The sequence below is a fragment of the Bombina bombina genome, chromosome 1 (genome assembly GCF_027579735.1).
Source record: "Bombina bombina isolate aBomBom1 chromosome 1, aBomBom1.pri, whole genome shotgun sequence".
Classification (NCBI taxonomy): Eukaryota; Metazoa; Chordata; class Amphibia; order Anura; family Bombinatoridae; genus Bombina; species Bombina bombina.
The window spans coordinates 705366956-705388905 of record NC_069499.1 but is presented as its reverse complement, the minus strand read 5'-3'; the positions used below and the strand labels follow the sequence as shown (position 1 = coordinate 705388905).

Here is a 21950-nt window from a genome sequence, read left to right as displayed (position 1 = left end):
AAAAATACTCAAATAGTGACCATTCTATAACCACAAGGGGACCCAATAAAATAGCTAATAGATGCAAGTAAAAGTAATACCAATGCAAAAAATATTATCACAAGCACTTGGGGTTTTTGTATTTTATATATATATATATATATTTTTAAAAAGCTTTATTGAAATTAAAGTAAATAGCTTACAAACATAATGAAACACAATGTCTCTTTAGATACAGTAACTCTTAAGAACATCAAGATATACAGAGAGTATCTTTTTTATGAAAGAGGTACAGCTATAAGAAAAACACCAATAAGAGAAAAAACACCCTACTGGCCTATGCCCAGTATTTAGACTACCAATCTTAGTCCTATCTAGAGTCATTGGGCGCTTCAATGTAGTTTGGTGTAAGTATGTGGACCCAAACCATGTCGCATGGGTAAACTACCCAGCTAGGAGGCACCCAACAGAACTAAATCAGTTTGTTTCGAGTCTCCTCTTCAATCCAGTTGGACCCCTCTATTCCATCTAGGCTAGATCTCCTCATTAAAAATCTAATTGAACTTTTCCAGTCCCTCGAGGCACAGGGACTGCATTCTTAGCTATGATGGATTCTAAGTGGGATGCACTATATCAGTATTACATGCTGGTAAGAGGAGTAGGAAACGGCTCCGTACATATGTCCATAAGTCGGCAATTCCAATAATATCTCATGTTTTCTCAGGCAGTGGAGCAGAAAAAAGAGTAGGGGGGGAAAGAGGTATGGGGGGAAGGTCAGTTAGAGTAAAGGTAGAGGGGGGTAGACATACAGAGGGGAGGGGAAAGGGTGGGATAGCATCCCCGAAAGCACTGACGCCAGTTTGTTAACCGGTTAAGTAGACCCAACATCTCCCATGGGAATTCACTTACTACCCATGGGCGCTTGTCTGTGCACCCATATGTCCCATAACCTCCAGTATGCCTCCATCTTGTCCAAGTGGAGGTAAAATCCCTTTTCCATTAGAGCATAGTTTCCATTATCTGTTGGACGCTAGTAAGGGAGGGTGAACTTGCTTGTCTCCACATCCTGGTTATCGATAACTTTGCAGCAGCAAACAAGAAGATAGCCAATTGTTTATGGGCTTTGGGCAATCTACAAGGGAAAATGTTCAAGAGGGCCGTGTATTTTATATTTTTTAATAGAAGCACATGAGGTTGCTAAAGCTTCCCACCCAAAGAATGCCTTATTAATTTAATTTGACTTTGGACATTTTAGATGCGCTGCTTTTACTGAGAGTGTCTGTGTGTCAGGTGAATTCAGCAAAGCTTCCTTTCATCATAGTTATAGGTTTCTAGTTATCCCTTAAAATTCTCATTTGTTTGAGGAATGAAGAGTGTTAAATGTTTCAGTGGTGCATCATACCCCTCTCTGTAAACCAAAAAGGGTTTACATTTTCCCATTACAGCCTAGCAAATGAACACTGTGAGTATGCTCACAGTTCATAGCATAATGTAAATTAAATATCAAAATAAATAAACAGTTCTGTCACTAAAATCATAGCTCTACAAATCTGCCCATGGAATCCTTAATCTTTATAACACTACCACTTGAGCGCTAACTTCGCTAGAAGTACGTTTTATGCATGCATTGGTTTCACTTGTGTGCTAGCCCAATGCACATAAAAAGCCGAACTTTGAAAGTTGTGCACATTTTAACGTATTCCCCCAAAGAAGTCAATGAAGAAAAAAAAGTGGGGAAAAATCTTGAACACCCTACTCCTGAGCAAACTCAATCGCATAGTCTTATCACATTCCAATGTTCTTCACATAGCAGAATATGTTCTATTTATTCATAAATACACATTTCTACATATATCTAATGGTATCTTTGTACAATATGTATATCTCTACCTATATATATATATATATATATATATATATATATATATAAATAAATATATATATATATATATATATATAATTATATATAGGTATAGATATATACAGATATATACAGAGATATATATAGGAATATCTATTAAGAAATACTTAGAACATTGTAATAATCAATCCTGCTTAGTTTGATTACTAGTATAGGTATGTAGCACAATATCAATTGAGAGTACTATTACTTGGTAAACCCATATGGATATATGTGCAGTTAATATAGATTAATGTTTCCCTACAAAAAGTACACACTAAAGTATTATCTGTATTATAGGAATCAAAATCAAATGCAATCTTAGAAATAAGCAGGCTTGTAATAATACAAAAGGATATAGGAATAGGTGAAACTTTCTTAAGAATAAGTAAGGAATAATTATATTATATTGCGTAACATGAGATATTGAACACACTGCAAGTAAGTCTTATCCAATGTAGTATTGATAGATTGTTATAATGGAGAACTTCTGCAGATATGATTATAGTTGCAAACGTAGTAATGTACCTTGAAATCTGTGAATGCGGTAAGTAAGGACAAACACTTCCGGGTTCTGTGGGCTGCGGCTGCAGCAGCAGCAGAGACACGCTGAAGCCAGCTAACAGTCAGCGTGTGACGTCACGATTCTCCGGTGCAGCAGAAATCAACATAAGGATAATATAACAGAACAAATAAGATTAACAGATAAGAGCTTCAATAACCGGTTATTCTTTATGGCAGCCACAGACTTGGTTGATAAATAATAAGAGCTGATAAGTTGAAACAGGTAACGTAACTTCCCAAAATAAAGACAGTCTTGAATAAATGAAAAGTACTTGCCAAAGTAAGATGTTGCAACAGGCTGGAAATAAATATTAAATCCGTAGTAGGTAGATCTTGAATGAGGTAACTTGAATTGCTGAAAAGTTTAGATACAATATTAACCTTCCAGAGGTATCAGAGGCTCAGTGTTACTCTGAGGAAAATAACAAAATACTAAGCAAGGTGTGTTCAGTGAACAGGTGTTTTATGAGAGTAAGTAAGATATGATTGGTTGAATTCTAATTAAGGAAACAGTACACCCAAAAGCCTGACATGACTCCCCCCTCAAACAAGCTGATCCTCAGCTTGAAGTCTGGGGCGATCTGGATATCTCCTGTGGAATTGGGAAACAAGTCGAGGAGCATTAAGATTAGATGCGGGTTCCCAAGAGTCATCTTCCTCCGAGTACCCCTTCCACCTAATTAAATATTCCAGAATACCCTTGGAAAACCTTGAGTCAAGTACTTCTTTAACTTCATAGATTTCTGAGTCTTGGATGGAAGTGGTTGGTAGTAATTGGGGTGTGTTATTTCTAGTAGGAACGTATGGTTTGAGGAGGGAAACATGGAAAGTCGGATGTATTCTCATAGATGAAGGTAAATCCAGAGTGACTGCATTCTGATTTATTACCCTAGTGATAGGGAATGGTCCACAGAATTTTTGTGTCATTTTCCTACTAGGAAGATGTAGCTTTAGGTTTTTAGTTGACAACCATACCTGGTCTCCAATTTGATATGAAGGTGGTTGTCTGTGTCTCAAATCATAATAGTGCTTTTGGGAAGTCTGAGCTTTTGAAATGTTTTCCTTGATAACCCGAAAATTGTCTAGAAGTGCATTATTCCATTCATCTACAAGAGGAGAATTGGAAGGAGAAGTACTAACTGAAGTGATGGTTGGATGGTACCCATAATTTGCGAAGAATGGAGATAATTTTGTGGATGAATTGGTTAGATTATTGTAGGAAAATTCAGCGAAGGGTAAGTATGTTATCCAATTGTCTTGCTGGTAGGAACAAAAACATCTTAGGTACTCATCTAACCATTGATTGATTCTCTCAACCTGTCCGTTTGCTTGTGGATGAAATGCAGTGGTGTATTGATGGGTTATGTTAAGAGATTGACAGAGACTTTTCCAGAATTTAGATGTGAACTGGGAACCCCTGTCAGATATCAAAACTGTTGGTACCCCATGAAGCCGAATCACATGTTGTATAAATAAGTTAGCTGTTTCTGCTGAAGTGGGAAGCTTATGAAATGGAATAAAATGCGACATTTTGGTGAAACTATCAACAACTACCATGATGGTGGTATAATTCTTTGATGGAGGTAAATCCACAATGAAGTCAACTCCTACTTGTTTCCAAGGTCTGTCAGATGTTGGAATTGATATTAAAAGTCCATAAGGTAATTTCCGCTCAGTTTTGCATACTTGACAAGTAACACAAGTCTTAATATAATCTGAAACAGTTTCCTTCAAATGAGGCCACCAATATGTCCTTGTTATAAGTTCGATGGTGCGTGATTCCCCTGGATGTCCCGCTAAGGGTGAATCATGGTGATGTTGTAAAATTTGTTGTCTCAATTCTTTAGGAATATAAATCATATTCTTGTAGTAGTATAATCCGTCCTTCAATTCCAAAGGAACCTTAGTCTCAGTAGGTGAATTTTTTGAAGAGTTCTTTATATCAGTTAGAAAGTCTGAAGTTAATCCGATGAATCGTTCAGGAGGAATTATAGCAGTAGGATTTTCGTTAGGAATAGGTTCGGATAGTTGTCGAGAGAGTGCATCCGCTTTTCCATTTTTGTTTGCTGGGCGGTATTGGATTTGAAAGTCGAATCTTGCAAAGTAGAGACTCCACCGTACCTGTCTAGCTGATAGAGTCTTGTTATTTTGCAGGTATTGGAGGTTTTTGTGGTCAGTGTAAATTATGAAGGGCATTTTTGCACCTTCTAGTAGGTGTCTCCAAAATTCTAAAGATTTACGGATGGCGAGTAATTCTTTGTCTCCTATTGCGTAATTCCTCTCTGCTGATGTCATACTTTTTGAAAAGTAGGAGATTGGATGTAGAGGATCTTTAGGTGTTTTCTGTTGAGAAAGTACTGCCCCAATCGCAAAGTCTGAGGAATCAACTTCCAATACGTATTGTAAATCAACATTAGGAAATTTGAGTATGGGTGCTTCTGTGAAAGTTTGTTTCAAGAAGTCAAATACTTTGGAATGACTTTGATTCCAATGGAATTGTTGGGTTGAACCAGTAAGTTGTGTGAGTGGTCTCACTATTGATGAAAAATTCTTTATAAATTTTCTGTAATAATTGGCAAACCCCAAAAACCTTTGGAGAGACTTCTTATCTTTAGGAGTTGGCCAATTTTTTACTGAATCAACCTTCTCAGTTTGCATTTGGATACCAGCAGGAGATATAGTGTAACCTAAGAATGAGATAGTGGTATTGTGGAATGAACACTTTTCTAATTTGGCATATAGTTTATGTGTTTGTAACCGAGCTAATACCCAACGTACATGTTTTATATGTTCTGGCAAATTGTTGGAGTAAATTAGGATGTCGTCTAAGTATACTACTAGACATATGTCTAATAAATCCCGGAAGATATCATTAATAAAGTGTTGGAACGTTGCGGGGGCATTACAGAGACCGAATGGCATCACTAGGTACTCATAGAGTCCATAGCGAGTTCTGAATGCTGTGAGCCATTCGTCTCCTTCTCTTATACGTATGAGATTGTATGCCCCACGCAAGTCCAACTTAGTAAAGATGGTAGCATTACTTAATCTTTCAATTAATTCTGGTATGAGAGGTAACGGATATCGGTTTTTTACCGTCCGTTTATTAAGCTCTCGGTAATCTATTATCGGCCTGAGGGAAGTGTCTTTGTTGGTTACAAAGAACATTCCAGCTGCTGTGGGTGAAGAAGAGGGTCTGATGAAACCCTTTCTAAGATTATCTTGTAAGTATTGTTTAAGATGTAATAACTCAGGGTGACTCAATGGATACAAATGACCAACCGGTAATGTTGCACCTGGAATTAATTCAATTGGGCAATCATAAACCCGATGAGGTGGAAGAGTTTCTGCCTCAACTTTACTAAAGACCTCTATGAAGTCCTGGTATGGTTCCGGTATTTGAATCTGTTCTAATTCTGTGTGTAGTATTTTATGATGTGGGAAGCATGTATTTTCACAGAATTTTGATTGGAAGGCAACAGTTAAAGTAGACCAATCAATATAGGGGTTATGTGTCTGAAGCCAGTATAACCCTAATACAATAGGGAAATGAGGTGATGGAATTACATCGAATGTTATATATTCAGTGTGGCCATCTTCAGTAATAACTAATATAGGTACTGTGTTGTGAGTTATAGGACTATTAGCAATTACAGAGCCATCAATAACTTTGATTGAAACTGGTGTTTTCTTTAATACAATAGGTATTTTATTTTTCAATACAGTAGATTTGTCTATAAAGTTTCCAAAGGCTCCAGAGTCAACGATGGCAGAAGTAGCCAATCTATTAAGGTCCCACTGCAAAAGGAGAGTTAGTTTGCAATAAGAAATTTGTTTATCTAGACTTTGAGTATTGTTAATATGAACAAACTTACTCTTTTTATTTTTTTGTAATGTTGGACAATTCATAACTGTATGACTGGGATTTGCACAATACATACAGAGGTGATTAGTTCTTCTTCTTATCCTTTCTTCAGGGGTTAATGGTCCACGAATAACTCCTATTTCCATGGGGGTGACATGCTCCATTGGAGGTGATTTTATGTGTGCAGAGGTGGACATAGTGGCTTTAAATGTTGGATCTGAATAACCACGTTCAGCTTTCCGTTCCCTGAGCCTCCGGTCAATTTGGGTTGAGACTTTTATTAATGCATCCAGGGTACTTGGAAGCTCTATACGTGCTAGCTCATCCTTGACAGGATCAGACAGTCCCAATCTAAATTGGTTTCTGAGCGAAACCAAACTCCATGCTGAGTCTGATGCGTACAGCTTAAATTCAGTGGTATATTCCTCCACTGTCTTTTTTCCTTGTTTTAAACTCCTCATCTTTTGTTCAGCCGTTAGTTGAATATCAGTATCTCTATATAGCTCATCCATGGCTTGGAAAAAATTTGTTAGTGAATCTAGTAGAGGGTCATTTGTTTCACACAAATGATCTGCCCAAATTCTGGGTTCAGATCTTAGAAAAGATATTGTAGACAAAACCCTTACCCTGTCAGTGGGGTAAGTTTTTGGTTTTAAATTGAAGAGCAGGTAGCAGGCATTTTTAAACTGCCTATAGGTTTTCCTATTACCATTATATAATTCTGGCAAGCTTATCTGTGGTTCAGAACTGGGGGTTTGTTGTTCTTTTACCTCCTTTATAAGCTCTCTGAGAACCTGATTTTCTAGTTGTAAGTCCAAGATAGCCTGTCCCATTTTGTCTACCTTTTGACTCAGGTTATAGACTACTTGGGGAATTTCAGCAGGTTCCATTTTCTTTTAAGGCTTAGTATTATGTAATAATCAATCCTGCTTAGTTTGATTACTAGTATAGGTATGTAGCACAATATCAATTGAGAGTACTATTACTTGGTAAACCCATATGGATATATGTGCAGTTAATATAGATTAATGTTTCCCTACAAAAAGTACACACTAAAGTATTATCTGTATTATAGGAATCAAAATCAAATGCAATCTTAGAAATAAGCAGGCTTGTAATAATACAAAAGGATATAGGAATAGGTGAAACTTTCTTAAGAATAAGTAAGGAATAATTATATTATATTGCGTAACATGAGATATTGAACACACAGCAAGTAAGTCTTATCCAATGTAGTATTGATAGATTGTTATAATGGAGAACTTCTGCAGATATGATTATAGTTGCAAACGTAGTAATGTACCTTGAAATCTGTGAATGCGGTAAGTAAGGACAAACACTTCCGGGTTCTGTGGGCTGCGGCTGCAGCAGCAGCAGAGACACGCTGAAGCCAGCTAACAGTCAGCGTGTGACGTCACGATTCTCCGGTGCAGCAGAAATCAACATAAGGATAATATAACAGAACAAATAAGATTAACAGATAAGAGCTTCAATAACCGGTTATTCTTTATGGCAGCCACAGACTTGGTTGATAAATAATAAGAGCTGATAAGTTGAAACAGGTAACGTAACTTCCCAAAATAAAGACAGTCTTGAATAAATGAAAAGTACTTGCCAAAGTAAGATGTTGCAACAGGCTGGAAATAAATATTAAATCCGTAGTAGGTAGATCTTGAATGAGGTAACTTGAATTGCTGAAAAGTTTAGATACAATATTAACCTTCCAGAGGTATCAGAGGCTCAGTGTTACTCTGAGGAAAATAACAAAATACTAAGCAAGGTGTGTTCAGTGAACAGGTGTTTTATGAGAGTAAGTAAGATATGATTGGTTGAATTCTAATTAAGGAAACAGTACACCCAAAAGCCTGACAAACATATTCTGCTATATGAAGAGCATTCAAATGTGAAATATTTACAGTAAATACACATTACAACACTTTATTAAATATGAATATTGCATAAATATGCTTTTTCATGTTTTCATCTACTTGACTGCAAATGGCCCCAATGCACTTGTATATATATTTATGTCTCTATATGTGTATATATGTCTGTAAATATACAAATACACACATAAATACATAAATATGTACATATATACATACATATAAACATATATATAGACAAACTGAATACCTAAATATTTTCTGGATTTAGCACTCACCTTTGAAAGTTAAACATTAAAGGGATGCACATGCTGTGATATGTCCCAAATCTTACCCGTCCATCCTATACTGTGATTTGGAGCCATCCTGCTCAAACCAGGAAAAACAAGCTTCACCTATTCATTTGATTTAGCAGCAGCAGAGAGGATTTTGTACACAGAGGAGATGCTGCACATAAAAGAAAAAGTGAAAGATGTGTACCATGAATTGCTAAGGCTAACAAAAAAAGAGACGGACCTGTATCTACATGCTATCTCACTTTCTGAATATCACAGGGAAGGCAGAATACCCAAAGGATTCAGGATAAAAAATATCCGTATGTTGGGACGTAATAACCCCGAATTTTGTGAGAGGTGGTGCCGAATTTTGAACCGGTGCTCATTAGACCTTATTCTGTTAGTAGTGGAGAAATTATGACGTTTGCTAACAGAAATTAAACAAGAAAGGGTTAAGTTTTAAACTGAATACCGCCCCATACTCACGGGAGATAGATCCGAAGACTGGCTGACGAATTTGGGAGAACAAGCGGAGAAGTATAAAGAAGATCTTGTCACATACAAGCACAGTAAGCGCAGATGCATCATCAAGGATTACCGCCTGAACCTTATCTATCCGTGGCAATATGGTATAATTGACACCGGAGGAGGAGAGGGTCCTTGATCGTGGGCTTAATTTTGTCCCTAAAACTAGGGGTAACAGGCTAAGGAATAGTATTGATATCTTCAGATTTGCGTGCACCTTGAGATTAAAGGACTTTTTTCTTGATAAGAGAGACACTTCTCATAGGACCCAAATGGATCTTAGAAGTAAAAGTGAATTTGATCCACCACCCAGAAACCCACATATAATAACATTTTTGAATATGGTTGAAGAAGACCTTGAGCATTTGTACAAAGATCCATCTAAGTTCAGCCCCAATTTGGATAAAGAGGAATGGGGAGCATTACACACTTTACAGAACAACAAAAACATCATAGTGAAGCCCGCTGATAAAGGTGGAAGTATAGTCCTGATTGATTATAAGGACTATAAGACTGAAGTAATGAGATAGTTGAATGATGTTAAAAATTATATCAAACTTAGCAGAAACCCTACCCTCAAGTATAAAAAGGAGCTTGACAGCATTTTGCAAATACTGAGAACAAAAAGGGTTTTATGAGGACAGAATACCCAAAGACACCGGTGTTCTACGTGCTTCAAAAAATACTTAAGTCCCTCACAGCACCCTCGGGGAGGCCTATTATTTCTGCCATGGACTCATTGAATCAACCAGTAGCTAAATATCTGGAAGACTATTTGCAGAACTGTGTAAATAAAGGTTTCATCCTATATCAGGGACTCCAATCACTTTATAGAGCTATTGGAAGAAGTGAGGGACTGTGGTAAAGATACTTTGTTTGTTATGATGGATGTATCCAATTTGTATACATGTATCCCCCATGAGGAGGGAATCCAAGCGGTCAAAGACCTATTACAGGGAAACACCGAGTTCAATGGACCCCCAGTAGAGTACACTGCCTTATTACTGAACTTTGTGCTACATAAGAATAATTTTAAGTTTGAAAATTATATATATTTGCAGTGCATTGGAACAGCAATGGGATCACTTTATGAACAAAAGTATATTCTTAAGAATCCTTTGTTCATACAGCATGGCAGGAAATACTGTAGATTCATTGACAATTTATGGGGAGGAGAGGTTTCTGGTTGAACTGGTAGAAAATTTAAATAGTTTGGCTAACACTATTAGGTTTGTACCTAAGTGGGATTTAATTACTAAACCCCCTAACCTAACACCCCCTAAATTAACATCAATTACCTAAAATTTAAAATACTAAATTACAATTTAAATAAAAAACCTAACATTACTTTAAAAATAAAAAAACTAAGTTTAAATAAATCTAAAATTACAAAAAATTTAAAAGTCTAACATTACAGAAAATAATAAACCAAATTATCAAAAATAAAAAAAGTAAACCTAATCCCTATGAAAATAAAAAAGCCCCCCAAAATAAAAACACTCACTAATCTAAACTAAACTACCAATAGCCCTTAAAAAGGACTTTTGTAGAGCATTGCCCTAAGTTAAACAGCTCTTTTTTTATTTTTACTAAAAATGCACAGGGAGATCTCCCGCAATGGTTTGTGGGAATAAAAATATGCTAATTAAACAATTGCCAGAAAAGCGCACTATTTTCCGAATTGAAGAGAGTGCTGATAAAAAATAATCTGTTTTCAGACAAACAAAATCAGCCTCCTGAGAGACTGTCAAAAATGGTCAATGCTGACTATATTTCAAGTCATCATGATGGGGTATTGGTAAAAGTTTTCAATTAGCAATAATCACGCCTCGGTTGAACCTCATAGGCTACGATACTGCCACTGCGCAAAGCTAAAACAGCTCTTTTACATTAAATAAATACAAAGTCCACCCATAACAGTAAACCCCCCCCAGCCACCAAACCCCCCAAAATAAAAAATCTAACACTAAAAAAACAAAGCTACCCATTGCCCTTAAAGGGGCATTTGTATGGGCATTGCCCTTAAAAGGGCATTCAGCTCTTTTACTGCCCTTGAAAGGGCATCCAGTTCTTTTACAAGCCCATTAAAACCCTAATCTAAAAATAAACCCACAAAAAAATCCTAACTCTAACCTCCAAATAGGTACTCACCATTCCAGCAGAGAAGGTCTTCTTCCAAGCGGAGAAGTCTTCTTGGAGGCGGCAATATCTTCTTCCAGCACGCCAACCTCATCCAGGACAAAGGCGACACAGAGCGGAGGTGACCACAGAACAAGACTGGCGACCATGGAGCCATCAAGCATGGAGATCCTCTTCATACGATCGTTGTTGCTAACTGAAGATGGAATGCAAGGTACCCGTTTAAATATGGGGTACCTTGCATTCCTATTGGTTAAAAAAATTAAAATCAGTCAATAAGATTAGAGCTACTGAAATCCTATTGGCTGATTTGAATTAGCCAATAGGATCAGAGCTACCGAAATCATATTGGCTAATTTAAATCAGCCAATAGGATTTTAGTAGCTTTAATCCTATTGGCTGATTTTATTTTTTTCAGCCAATAGGAATGCAAGTTACCCCATATTTAAATGGGTACCTTGCATTCCATCTTCAGTGTGCGGCAACGATCGTACAAAGAGGATCCCCACGCTCGATGGCTCTGCGGTCTCCGGTCTTGTTTCGCAGTTAACTCTGCGTCGCCTTGGTCTTGGATGAAGATAGAAGAGGTTGTTGTGCTGGAAGAAGATACTGCCGCCTCCAAGAAGACTTCACCGCTTGGAAGAAGACCTTCTGCACTGGACTTTAGGAACTATGAGTACCTATTTAGGGGTTAGATTTAGGATTTTTTTTAATTTTTTTTTTTTAGATTAGGGTTTTTTGGGCACTGTTAAAGAACTAAATGCCCTTTTAAGGGCAATAAAATAGCTGAAGACCCTTTTAAGGGAAATGCCCATACAAATGCCCCATCAGGGTTAATGTGTAGCTAAGGGTTTTTTAGTGTTAGTTTTTTTATTTTGGGGGGTTTGGTGGTTGGGGGGTTTTACTGTTAGGGGGGACATAGTATTTTTTTAATGTAAAAGAGCTGTTTAACTTAGGGCAATTACCTACAATAGGCCCTTTTAAGGGATATTGGTAGTTTAGTTTAGATAAGGGGGTGTTTTTATTTGGGGGGCTTTTTATTTTCTTAGGGATTTGGTTTATTTTTTTATTTTTGATAATTTTGTTTATTATTTTCTGTAATGTTAGAATTTTTTAATTTTTGTAATTTTAGAGTAATTGAAATTTTTATTTTTTTAATTTTTTTAAGTAATGTTAGTGTTTTTATTTTAATTGTAATTTAGCATTTTTTAATTTTAGGTTATTGGGGTTAATTTAGGGGGTGTTAGGTAAGGGGGTTTAGAAATAATTTTTTTTTGCGTTGTGGAGGTTTGGCGGTTAATAGTGTAATTAGCTTTATTGCGTTGTTGGGGGTTGGCGGATTAGGGGTTAATATGTTAATTAGATACTTTGCAATGTGGGGGGAAGGTGGATTAGGGGTTAATAGATTTATTAGGTAGTTTGCGATGTTTGGATTGGTGGATTTAGGGGTTAATACATTTATTAGGTATTTTGCGATGTTGGGGTTGGCGAATTAGGGGTTAATATATTTTAATAGTTATTGCAGTGGGGGAGATGGTGGTTGACAGGAAGATATTGCGCATGCATTAGGTGTTAGTTAGAACTTTCAGGGAGTTATGATTCTTATATACTCAGCGTAAGGCTTGCTGTGCCTGCCTATGTGTGGCGAGGTAAAAATGGAGTAAGATTTCTCAATATTTGCTGCCTAAATCCTTGCGCTGAATATGTGATACCTATCTGCAATGTGGTTCTATGTTAGTTTATGGGAGTAAAAACTGCGGGCAACGGGTGAAATATACGCGCCGCATTTATTTGCGGGGTCATATGTGAAAGCAATACCCGATTAAAAAACGGCGACACCAGCTTTTGCGGGCCACGTTGCATATGTAATCGCGCCCCATGTGTCTGGTCGTATGGAATGAATGGGGAGAGAGCCTTCCAAAATAAATAATAAAAAAAACGAATTTGATAAGGGGACAATAAATTGAAGTTGAGCTGTTATTGGCCAAGCTAAAATAATTATTTTCCATTTAGAGAAAAAAATCTGAAATGTGGCTTTGAAAATAGTTTTATGTCATACAACTCTATTGCCTTTTTCAAATGTAGTTTATTGACTAATTCACTGATGCTAGGAACGTCAGGGGCATTCCACCGTTTAAGGAGTACATTTCTTCCCACCAAGATAGTGGTGTTTATCAGAGATTGCTCTCCTCTTTTGGACCTATCATGACATTGACTAGAAAAAATATAGAAAGACATTATAAAACATTTACTGTTGAAAAACTTATTTAACCAAAAATTTACTTTACTCAAATAATGCGTTATTTTTGGGCAAGACCACATATAGTGCAAAATATCAGCTTTATCTGTCCTGCATTTAAAACATCCACTTTGATGATTATTTTTAGCCCATTTACTAATTCTATATGGTGTGTAATAAAAATTATTAATCAATTTAAGTTGTGATTCACTCCAACTTATTGAAGTTGTGGCTTTCTCAGAATATTCCAGGAAAATATTTCCATAGATTATCATTAAATTTGTACCTGTCCTAATCTAGTAAGTAAGGATTTGTACCAAAATGATATGGAGAGAACACCAGCATTATATATCTTGATCCCCATATTAATATTGTGTAAACCCCATTCCAATCCGTATGTATGGAGTAATTGCAAAAAGTAGCTCTGAACCTGTAAGTAAGCAAAAAAATGTTTTGCTGTGAGCGAGTATTTAATAGATAACTCCTCGAACAACTGAATTATCTGAATATTTTCATGTGTAAGTTGAGACATAAATAAAACTCCTGCCCTCCGCCAATCTTTGAATACCGAATTATATAATCCGGGAACAAAATCAGGGTTCAAAAGAATAGGTAAGAAAATTGAAACACTAACATCCTAACCCATTAACATACAGAATTTCTGCCATGCTGAAATGATATTGAAAAAAGTCAAAAGATTACAAACATTCACCCAGATTACAAGTTTTGCGCTAAACCCGGTGCATAAATAATGCAAATAATTTAGCGGTACCGCACTTTCCATAACTCTGCCATTACAAATTACAAAGAAACATTCTTGTGTTGTGCGTTATGGTGCATTAAGCTCCATACCGCACAAAAGCCAAGTCCTGATTTGACATGCTCGTGCACGTTTTCCCCCATAGACATCAATGGACAAAAAGTGTTAGAAAAAAACATCTTCGATTGCGGAATGACGATCGCTATAACGCATTCCTTATTGATTATGGGGTTAATAAAGCTATTAACCCCTAATCCTCCCCCCACCCACATCACCAACACTAAATAAACCTATTAACCCCTAATCCGCCACCCCCAACATCGCCGACACTAAATAAAGTTATTAACCCCTAATCCACTGTCCACCCGCATCGCTAAAACCTAAATAAAGTTATTAACCCCTAAACCGCCACCTCCGACATCGCCAACACTAATTAAAGTGATTAACCCCTTAAACCTCGCCCCAACATCGGCAACAATAAAGATATTAACCCCTAATCCACTGCACCCCAACATCACCGACACTAAGTAAACCTATTAACCCCTAAACCGCCGACCCCCCCATATCGCCAACACTACAATAAACCTATTAACCCCTAATCCACCACCTCTTGCATTGCAAATACTAAAACTACACCTATTAACCCCTAAACCGCCAGCCCTCCACATCACGACACACTGAATTAAACTATTAACCCCTGAACCTAACACCCCTAACTTAGAATATTAGAATATAGCTACCTTTAAATAAATAAAAACTTACCTGTAAAATAAAAAAACCTAAGCTTAAGCTATAAATAAACCTAACATAACTATTTTAAAAAACTAAAATAAAATTAAAATAAAAAACCTAAATTATAAAATTTAAAAATCCTAACACTACGAAAAACAAAAACAAACTATCATTACAAGTCTAAAATTACAAAAAAATAAAACAAAACTAAGATTACAAATATAATAAAGAAATTATCCAAAATAATAAAATTTAAACCTAATCTAATAACTCTATAAAAACAAAAAAGCCACCCCAAAATAAAAATCTAACAATAAACTATAATATCCCTTAAAAGGTCCTTTTGTAGGGCATTGCCCTGAAGCAATCAGCTCTTTTACATTAAAAAATTACAAAGTACCCCCTAACAATACAACCCCCTACCCAACCAACTACCCAAAATAAAAATAAAACTAACTCTAAAAAACAGAAGCTACCCATTGCCCCTAAAGCTCTTTAGGGGCAATGGGTAGCTTAGGTTTTTTTAGTTATTTTATTTTTATTTTGGGAAGTTAGGTGGGTGGGGGGGTTGTATTGTTAGGGGGTACTTTGTAATATTTTTTTCTTATTGAGGATAAAACATATTTCCATATATATAGTGCAAGATAAATAGACAGTGAATCTTACAGTACATAAATATATAGATGAAATCAATATGAACTAAAATAATAGTATAGAACTAAAATGATACAAAAACCAACACCATCAGCATTAGTAAGATAGTAAACTTTGATTAAACAACTACAATTAGCAAAGGGCATAGATCCATGTAGCTGCCGTCTACAGGGAAATTATGTTTTAAGTAAAAAAATATTATTGTATAGTCTGGCCACCTATTTAGAATTTTGTACTATCTTACATTTTGTATTAGCTTTAGAATAAACTTGGATTTTCCAAACAATAACTTTATTCAGTGTTGCAGCACTCATGAGCATTAACAGAACATATATAGCAAACTGAACCTATGCTGTTCCTGAAATCAAGTTGGACTAACTATTTTACAAATTAGATAGAGTCCATAAACTCCTAGGATATATAATCAAAATTGTCTATGTGATAATTTAACATGTCATCTCCCTGAACACTTCGGCAGTTAATATAAGACCAGGCAGTCCTTAGCTAAACACTGTTAAAGTATTATTAACCTAAATGACTAGTAGGGGAAGTTAAAATCAAGCCAGACTAATATGCAACTGGCAATGGTATTGAGAATGGTGTATACGTTACTAGCAGAATGTCCCACTATCTCGGCTGCAGACAACGGGGCAAAGCAAGCATGTATACTACTTTGTCATTTTTTAATGAAAAAGAGCTGATTGCTTCAGGACAATGCCCTACAAAAGGTTTTTTTTTTCTTTTGGGGTGGCTTTCTTCTGTTAAGTGTGATCAGTCCACGGGTCATCATTACTTGTGGGATATTAACTGCTTCCCTACAGGAAGTGCAAGAGGATTCACCCAGCAGAGTTGCTATATAGCTCCTCCCCTCTACGTCACCCCCAGTCATTCTCTTGCACCCAACGACTAGATAGGATGTGTGAGAGGACTATGGTGATATATTTAGTTTTTATATCTTCAATCAAAAGTTTGTTATTTTATAATAGCACCGGAGTGTGTTATTCCTTCTCTGGTAGAATTTGAAGAAGAATCTACCTGAGTTTTTCTATGATTTTAGCCGGAGTAGTTAAGATCATATTGCTGTTTCTCGGCCATCTGAGGAGAGGTAAACTTCAGATCAGGGTACAGCAGGCAGATTAATCTGCAAAGAGGTATGTAGCAGTTTATTATTTTCTGACATGGAATTGATGAGAAAATCCTGCCATACCGTTATAATGTAAACTCAGCCTTGAATGCAGTAGATGTAGCTGATATCAGGCTGTCATGTATGTATATTTTACACTTCAGTTTTCTGGGAAATGGTACTTCTCTGGCTTTTAAACTGTATACATAGACTTAACCTATTTTGCAGGGACTTGCAATAGGTTTTAAATGACAATTAATTATTGAGGTAAAACGTTTTTTTGCTGGCATGTAAAAACGTTTTTTTCTCTGAGGTACTGGGTGAAAAAATGTTTTGGGCACTTTTTTTCCACTTGGCAATAGTTTTGATTTAAATTAGAGCAGTTCACTGATCCCTCTCACTGTTATGTGTGTGGGGGAGGGGCCATTTTGGTGCTTTCACTATGCATCAGAAAAACTCAGTCAGAGGTTCATTTTCTTCCTGCATGATCCGGTTCATCTCTACAGAGTTCAGGGATCTCAAGAGTCTTTTTTGAGGGAAGTAATCATTCACAGCAGAGCTGTGCTGATTGTATTGACTGTGATATAAAAAACGTTTATTTGTGTATTTTTTTTCTGCTGCCTGGGTTAGTTATCATTTGCTGAGGGGAACAATCCTTTGCTAAAACTGTATATTCTGACAAAGATTGATGCTATAACTTAATTATTTTATCTGTTATAATATTTTCTGTGCTTCTTAAAGGCACAGTTCGTTTTCATATTATTTGTAAATTACTTTGAAAAGTATTTCCAAGTTGCTGTTTATTTGCTAGTGTGTTAAACATGTCTGATTCAGAGGAATATCTCTGTGCTATATGTGTTAATGCCAAAGTGGAGCCCAATAGAAATTTATGTACTAAATGTATTGATGCTACTTTAAAAAATAGTCAATCTGTACAAATTGAACATATTTCACCAAACAACGAGGGGAGAGTTATGCCGACTAACTCGCCTCACGTGTCAGTACCTGCATCTCCCGCTCAGGAGGTGCGTGATATTGTAGCGCTGAGTGCATCTGGGCGGCCATTACAAATCACATTGCAAGATATGGCTACTGTTATGACTGAAGTTTTGGCTAAACTACCAGAACTAAGAGGTAAACGTGATCACTCTGGGATGAGAACAGAGTGCGCTGATAATGCAAGGGCCATGTCTGATACTGCGTCACAGTTTGCAGAACGTGAAGACGGAGAGCTTCATTCTGTGGGTGACGGTTCTGATCCAAATAAACTGGACTCAGACATTTCAAATTTTAAATTTAAGCTTGAGAACCTCCGTGTGTTACTAGGGGAGGTATTAGCGGCTCTGAATGATTGTAACACAGTTGCAATCCCAGAAAAAATGTGTAGGTTGGATAAATATTTTGCGGTACCGACGAGTACTGACGTTTTTCCTATACCTAAGAGACTTACTGACATTGTTACTAAGGAGTGGGATAGACCCGGTGTGCCTTTCTCACCCCCTCCTATATTCAGAAAAATGTTTCCAATAGACGCCGCCACACGGGACTTATGGCAAATGGTCCCTAAGGTGGAGGGAGCAGTTTCTACTTTAGCTAAGCATACCACTATCCCAGTGGAGGATAGCTGTGCTTTTTCAGATCCAATGGATAAAAAATTAGAGGGTTACCTTAAGAAAATGTTTGTTCAACAAGGGTTTATATTGTAACCTCTTGCATGTATTGCGCCTGTCACGGCTGCAGCAGCATTTTGGTTTGAGTCTCTGGAAGAGACACTTCAATCATCCACACTAGATGACATCACACACAAACTTAAATTCCTTAAGTTAGCTAATTCATTTATTTCAGATGCCGTAGTACATTTAACTAAACTTGCGGCTAAAAATTCAGGATTCGCCATTCAGGCACGCAGAGCTCTGTGGCTAAAATCCTGGTCAGCTGATGTTACGTCTAAATCTAAATTGCTTAATATTCCTTTCAAAGGGCAGACCTTATTCGGGCCCGGCTTGAAAGAGATTATTGATGACATTACAGGAGGTAAAGGTCATGCCCTGCCTCAGGACAAGGCCAAAGCCAAGGCTAGACAGTCCAATTTTCGTTCCTTTCGTAATTTCAAAGCAGGAGCAGCATCAACTTCCTCTGCACCAAAACAGGAAGGAGCTGTTGCTCGCTACAGACAAGGCTGGAAACCTAACCAGTCCTGGAACAGGGGCAAACAGGCCAGAAAACCTGCTGCTGCCCCTAAGACGGCATGAATTGAGGGCCCCCGATCCGGGACCGGATCTAGTGGGGGGCAGACTTTCCCTCTTCGCCCAGGCTTGGGCAAGAGATGTTCAGGATCCCTGGGCGTTAGAGATCATATCTCAGGGATACCTTCTGGACTTCAAATCCTCTCCCCCAAGAGGGAGATTTCATCTGTCAAGGTTGTCAACAAACCTAACAAAGAAGGAAGCGTTTCTACGCTGCGTACAAGATCTTTTATTAATGGGAGTGATCCATCCAGTTCCGCGGTTGGAACAAGGACAAGGGTTTTACTCAAATCTGTTTGTAGTTCCCAAAAAGAGGGAACCTTCAGGCCAATCTTGGATTTAAAGATCCTAAACAAATTCCTAAGAGTTCCATCGTTCAAGATGGAAACTATTCGAACAATTTTGCCCATGATCCAAGAGGGTCAGTACTTGACCACAGTGGATTTAAAGGATGCTTACCTTCACATACCGATTCACAGAAGTCATTACCGGTATCTAAGGTTTGCCTTTTTAGACAGGCATTACCAGTTTGTAGCTCTTCCATTCGGACTGGCTACGGCTCCAAGAATCTTCACAAAGGTTCTGGGCACTCTTCTGGCGGTACTAAGACCGCGAGGAATTTCAGTAGCTCCGTACTTAGACGACATACTGATACAAGCTTCAAGCTTTCAAACTGCCAAATCTCATACAGAGATAGTACTGGCATTTCTAAGGTCGCATGGATGGAAAGTGAACGAAGAGAAAAGTTCTCTCTTTCCACTCACAAGAGTTCCCTTCCTGGGGACTCTGATAGATTCTGTAGAAATGAAGATTTACCTGACAGAGGACAGGTTAACAAAACTTCAAAATGCATGCCGTGTCCTTCATTCCATTCAAGAGACCAGAAATTCTCTTCTATGGTGGCTTTATCGGCCACATCTGTCCAGGGGAATGCCATTCAGCAGGCCAGACTGGTCAATTGTAACAACAGACGCCAGCCTACTAGGTTGGGGCGCTGTCTGGAATTCTCTGAAGGCTCAGGGACTATGGAATCAGGAGGAGAGTCTTCTTCCAATAAACATTCTGGAATTGAGAGCAGTCCTCAATGCTCTTCTGGCTTGGCCCCAGTTAGCAACTCGGGGGTTCATCAGGTTCCAGTCGGACAACATCACGACTGTAGCTTATATCAACCATCAGGGAGGGACAAGAAGCTCCCTAGCAATGATGGAAGTATCGAAGATAATTCGCTGGGCAGAGTCTCACTCTTGCCACCTGTCTGCAATCCACATCCCGGGAGTGGAGAACTGGGAGGCGGATTTCTTAAGTCGTCAGACTTTTCATCCGGGGGAGTGGGAACTTCATCCAGAGGTCTTTGCCCAAATACTTCCACGTTGGGGCAAACCAGAGATAGATCTCATGGCGTCTCGACAGAACGCCAAGCTTCCGCGCTACGGGTCCAGATCCAGGGATCCGGGAGCGGTCCTGATAGATGCCTTGACAGCACCATGGACCTTCAGGATGGCTTATGTGTTTCCACCTTTCCCGATGCTTCCTCGATTGATTGCCAGAATCAAACAGGAGAAAGCATCAGTGATTCTAATAGCGCCTGCATGGCCACGCAGGACTTGGTATACAGATCTGGTGGACATGTCATTCTGTCCACCTTGGTCGTTACCTCTGAAACAGGACCTTCTGATTCAGGGTCCTTTCAAACATCAAAATCTAACTTCTCTGAAGCTGACTGCTTGGAAATTGAACGCTTGATCTTATCAAAGCGTGGTTTTTCTGAGTCAGTTATTGATACCTTAATACAGGCTAGGAAGCCTGTCACCAGAAAGATTTACCATAAAATATGGCGTAAATACCTATATTGGTGCGAATCCAAAGGTTACTCTTGGAGTAAGGTTAGGATTCCTAGGATATTGTCTTTTCTACAAGAAGGTTTAGAAAAGGGGTTATCCGCTAGTTCCTTAAAGGGACAGATCTCAGCTCTGTCCATTCTGTTACACAAGCGTCTGTCAGAAGTTCCAGACGTTCAGGCTTTTTGTCAGGCTTTGGCCAGGATTAAACCTGTGTTTAAAGCTGTGGCTCCACCATGGAGTTTAAACCTTGTTCTTAACGTTTTACAGGGTGTTCCGTTTGAACCCCTTCATTCCATTGATATAAAGTTGTTATCTTGGAAAGTTCTATTTTTAATGGCTATTTCCTCGGCTCGAAGAGTCTCTGAGTTATCAGCCTTACATTGTGATTCTCCTTATTTGATTTTTCACTCGGATAAGGTAGTTCTGCGTACTAAGCCTGGGTTCTTACCTAAGGTAGTCACTAACAGGAATATCAATCAGGAGATTGTTGTTCCATCCTTGTGCCCAAATCCTTCTTCGAGGAAGGAACGTCTTTTGCACAATCTGGATGTAGTTCGTGCCCTTAAATTTTATTTACAGGCAACTAAAGATTTTCGACAAACGTCTTCCCTGTTTGTCGTTTACTCTGGTCAGAGGAGAGGTCAAAAAGCTTCTGCTACCTCTCTCTCTTTTTGGCTTCGTAGCATAATTCGTTTAGCTTATGAGACTGCTGGACAGCAGCCTCCTGAAAGAATTACAGCTCATTCCACTAGAGCTGTGGCTTCCACTTGGGCCTTTAAGAATGAGGCCTCTGTTGAACAGATTTGCAAGGCTGCAACTTGGTCTTCGCTTCATACTTTTTCCAAATTTTACAAATTTGACACTTTTGCTTCCTCGGAGGCTATTTTTGGGAGAAAGGTTCTTCAGGCAGTGGTTCCTTCTGTATAAAGAGCCTGCCTATCCCTCCCGTCATCCGTGTACTTTTGCTTTGGTATTGGTATCCCACAAGTAATGATGACCCGTGGACTGATCACACTTAACAGAAGAAAACATAATTTATGCTTACCTGATAAATTCCTTTCTTCTGTAGTGTGATCAGTCCACGGCCCGCCCTGTTTTTTAAGGCAGGTAAATATTTTTTAAATTATACTCCAGTCACCACTACACCCTTGGCTTCTCCTTTCTCGTTGGTCCTTGGTCGAATGACTGGAGGTGACGTAGAGGGGAGGAGCTATATAGCAAC

At 38.0% G+C, this 21950-nt stretch overlaps 1 non-coding gene across 1 annotated transcript; it reads right to left on the bottom strand.

The window, feature by feature from the left end:
* Nucleotides 1-10726: 10726 nt before the first annotated feature.
* Nucleotides 10727-10867, bottom strand: LOC128646326 (U4 spliceosomal RNA). Its single transcript, XR_008400273.1, has one exon. It is a non-coding gene; the product is annotated as a U4 spliceosomal RNA (small nuclear RNA).
* Nucleotides 10868-21950: the final 11083 nt, after the last annotated feature.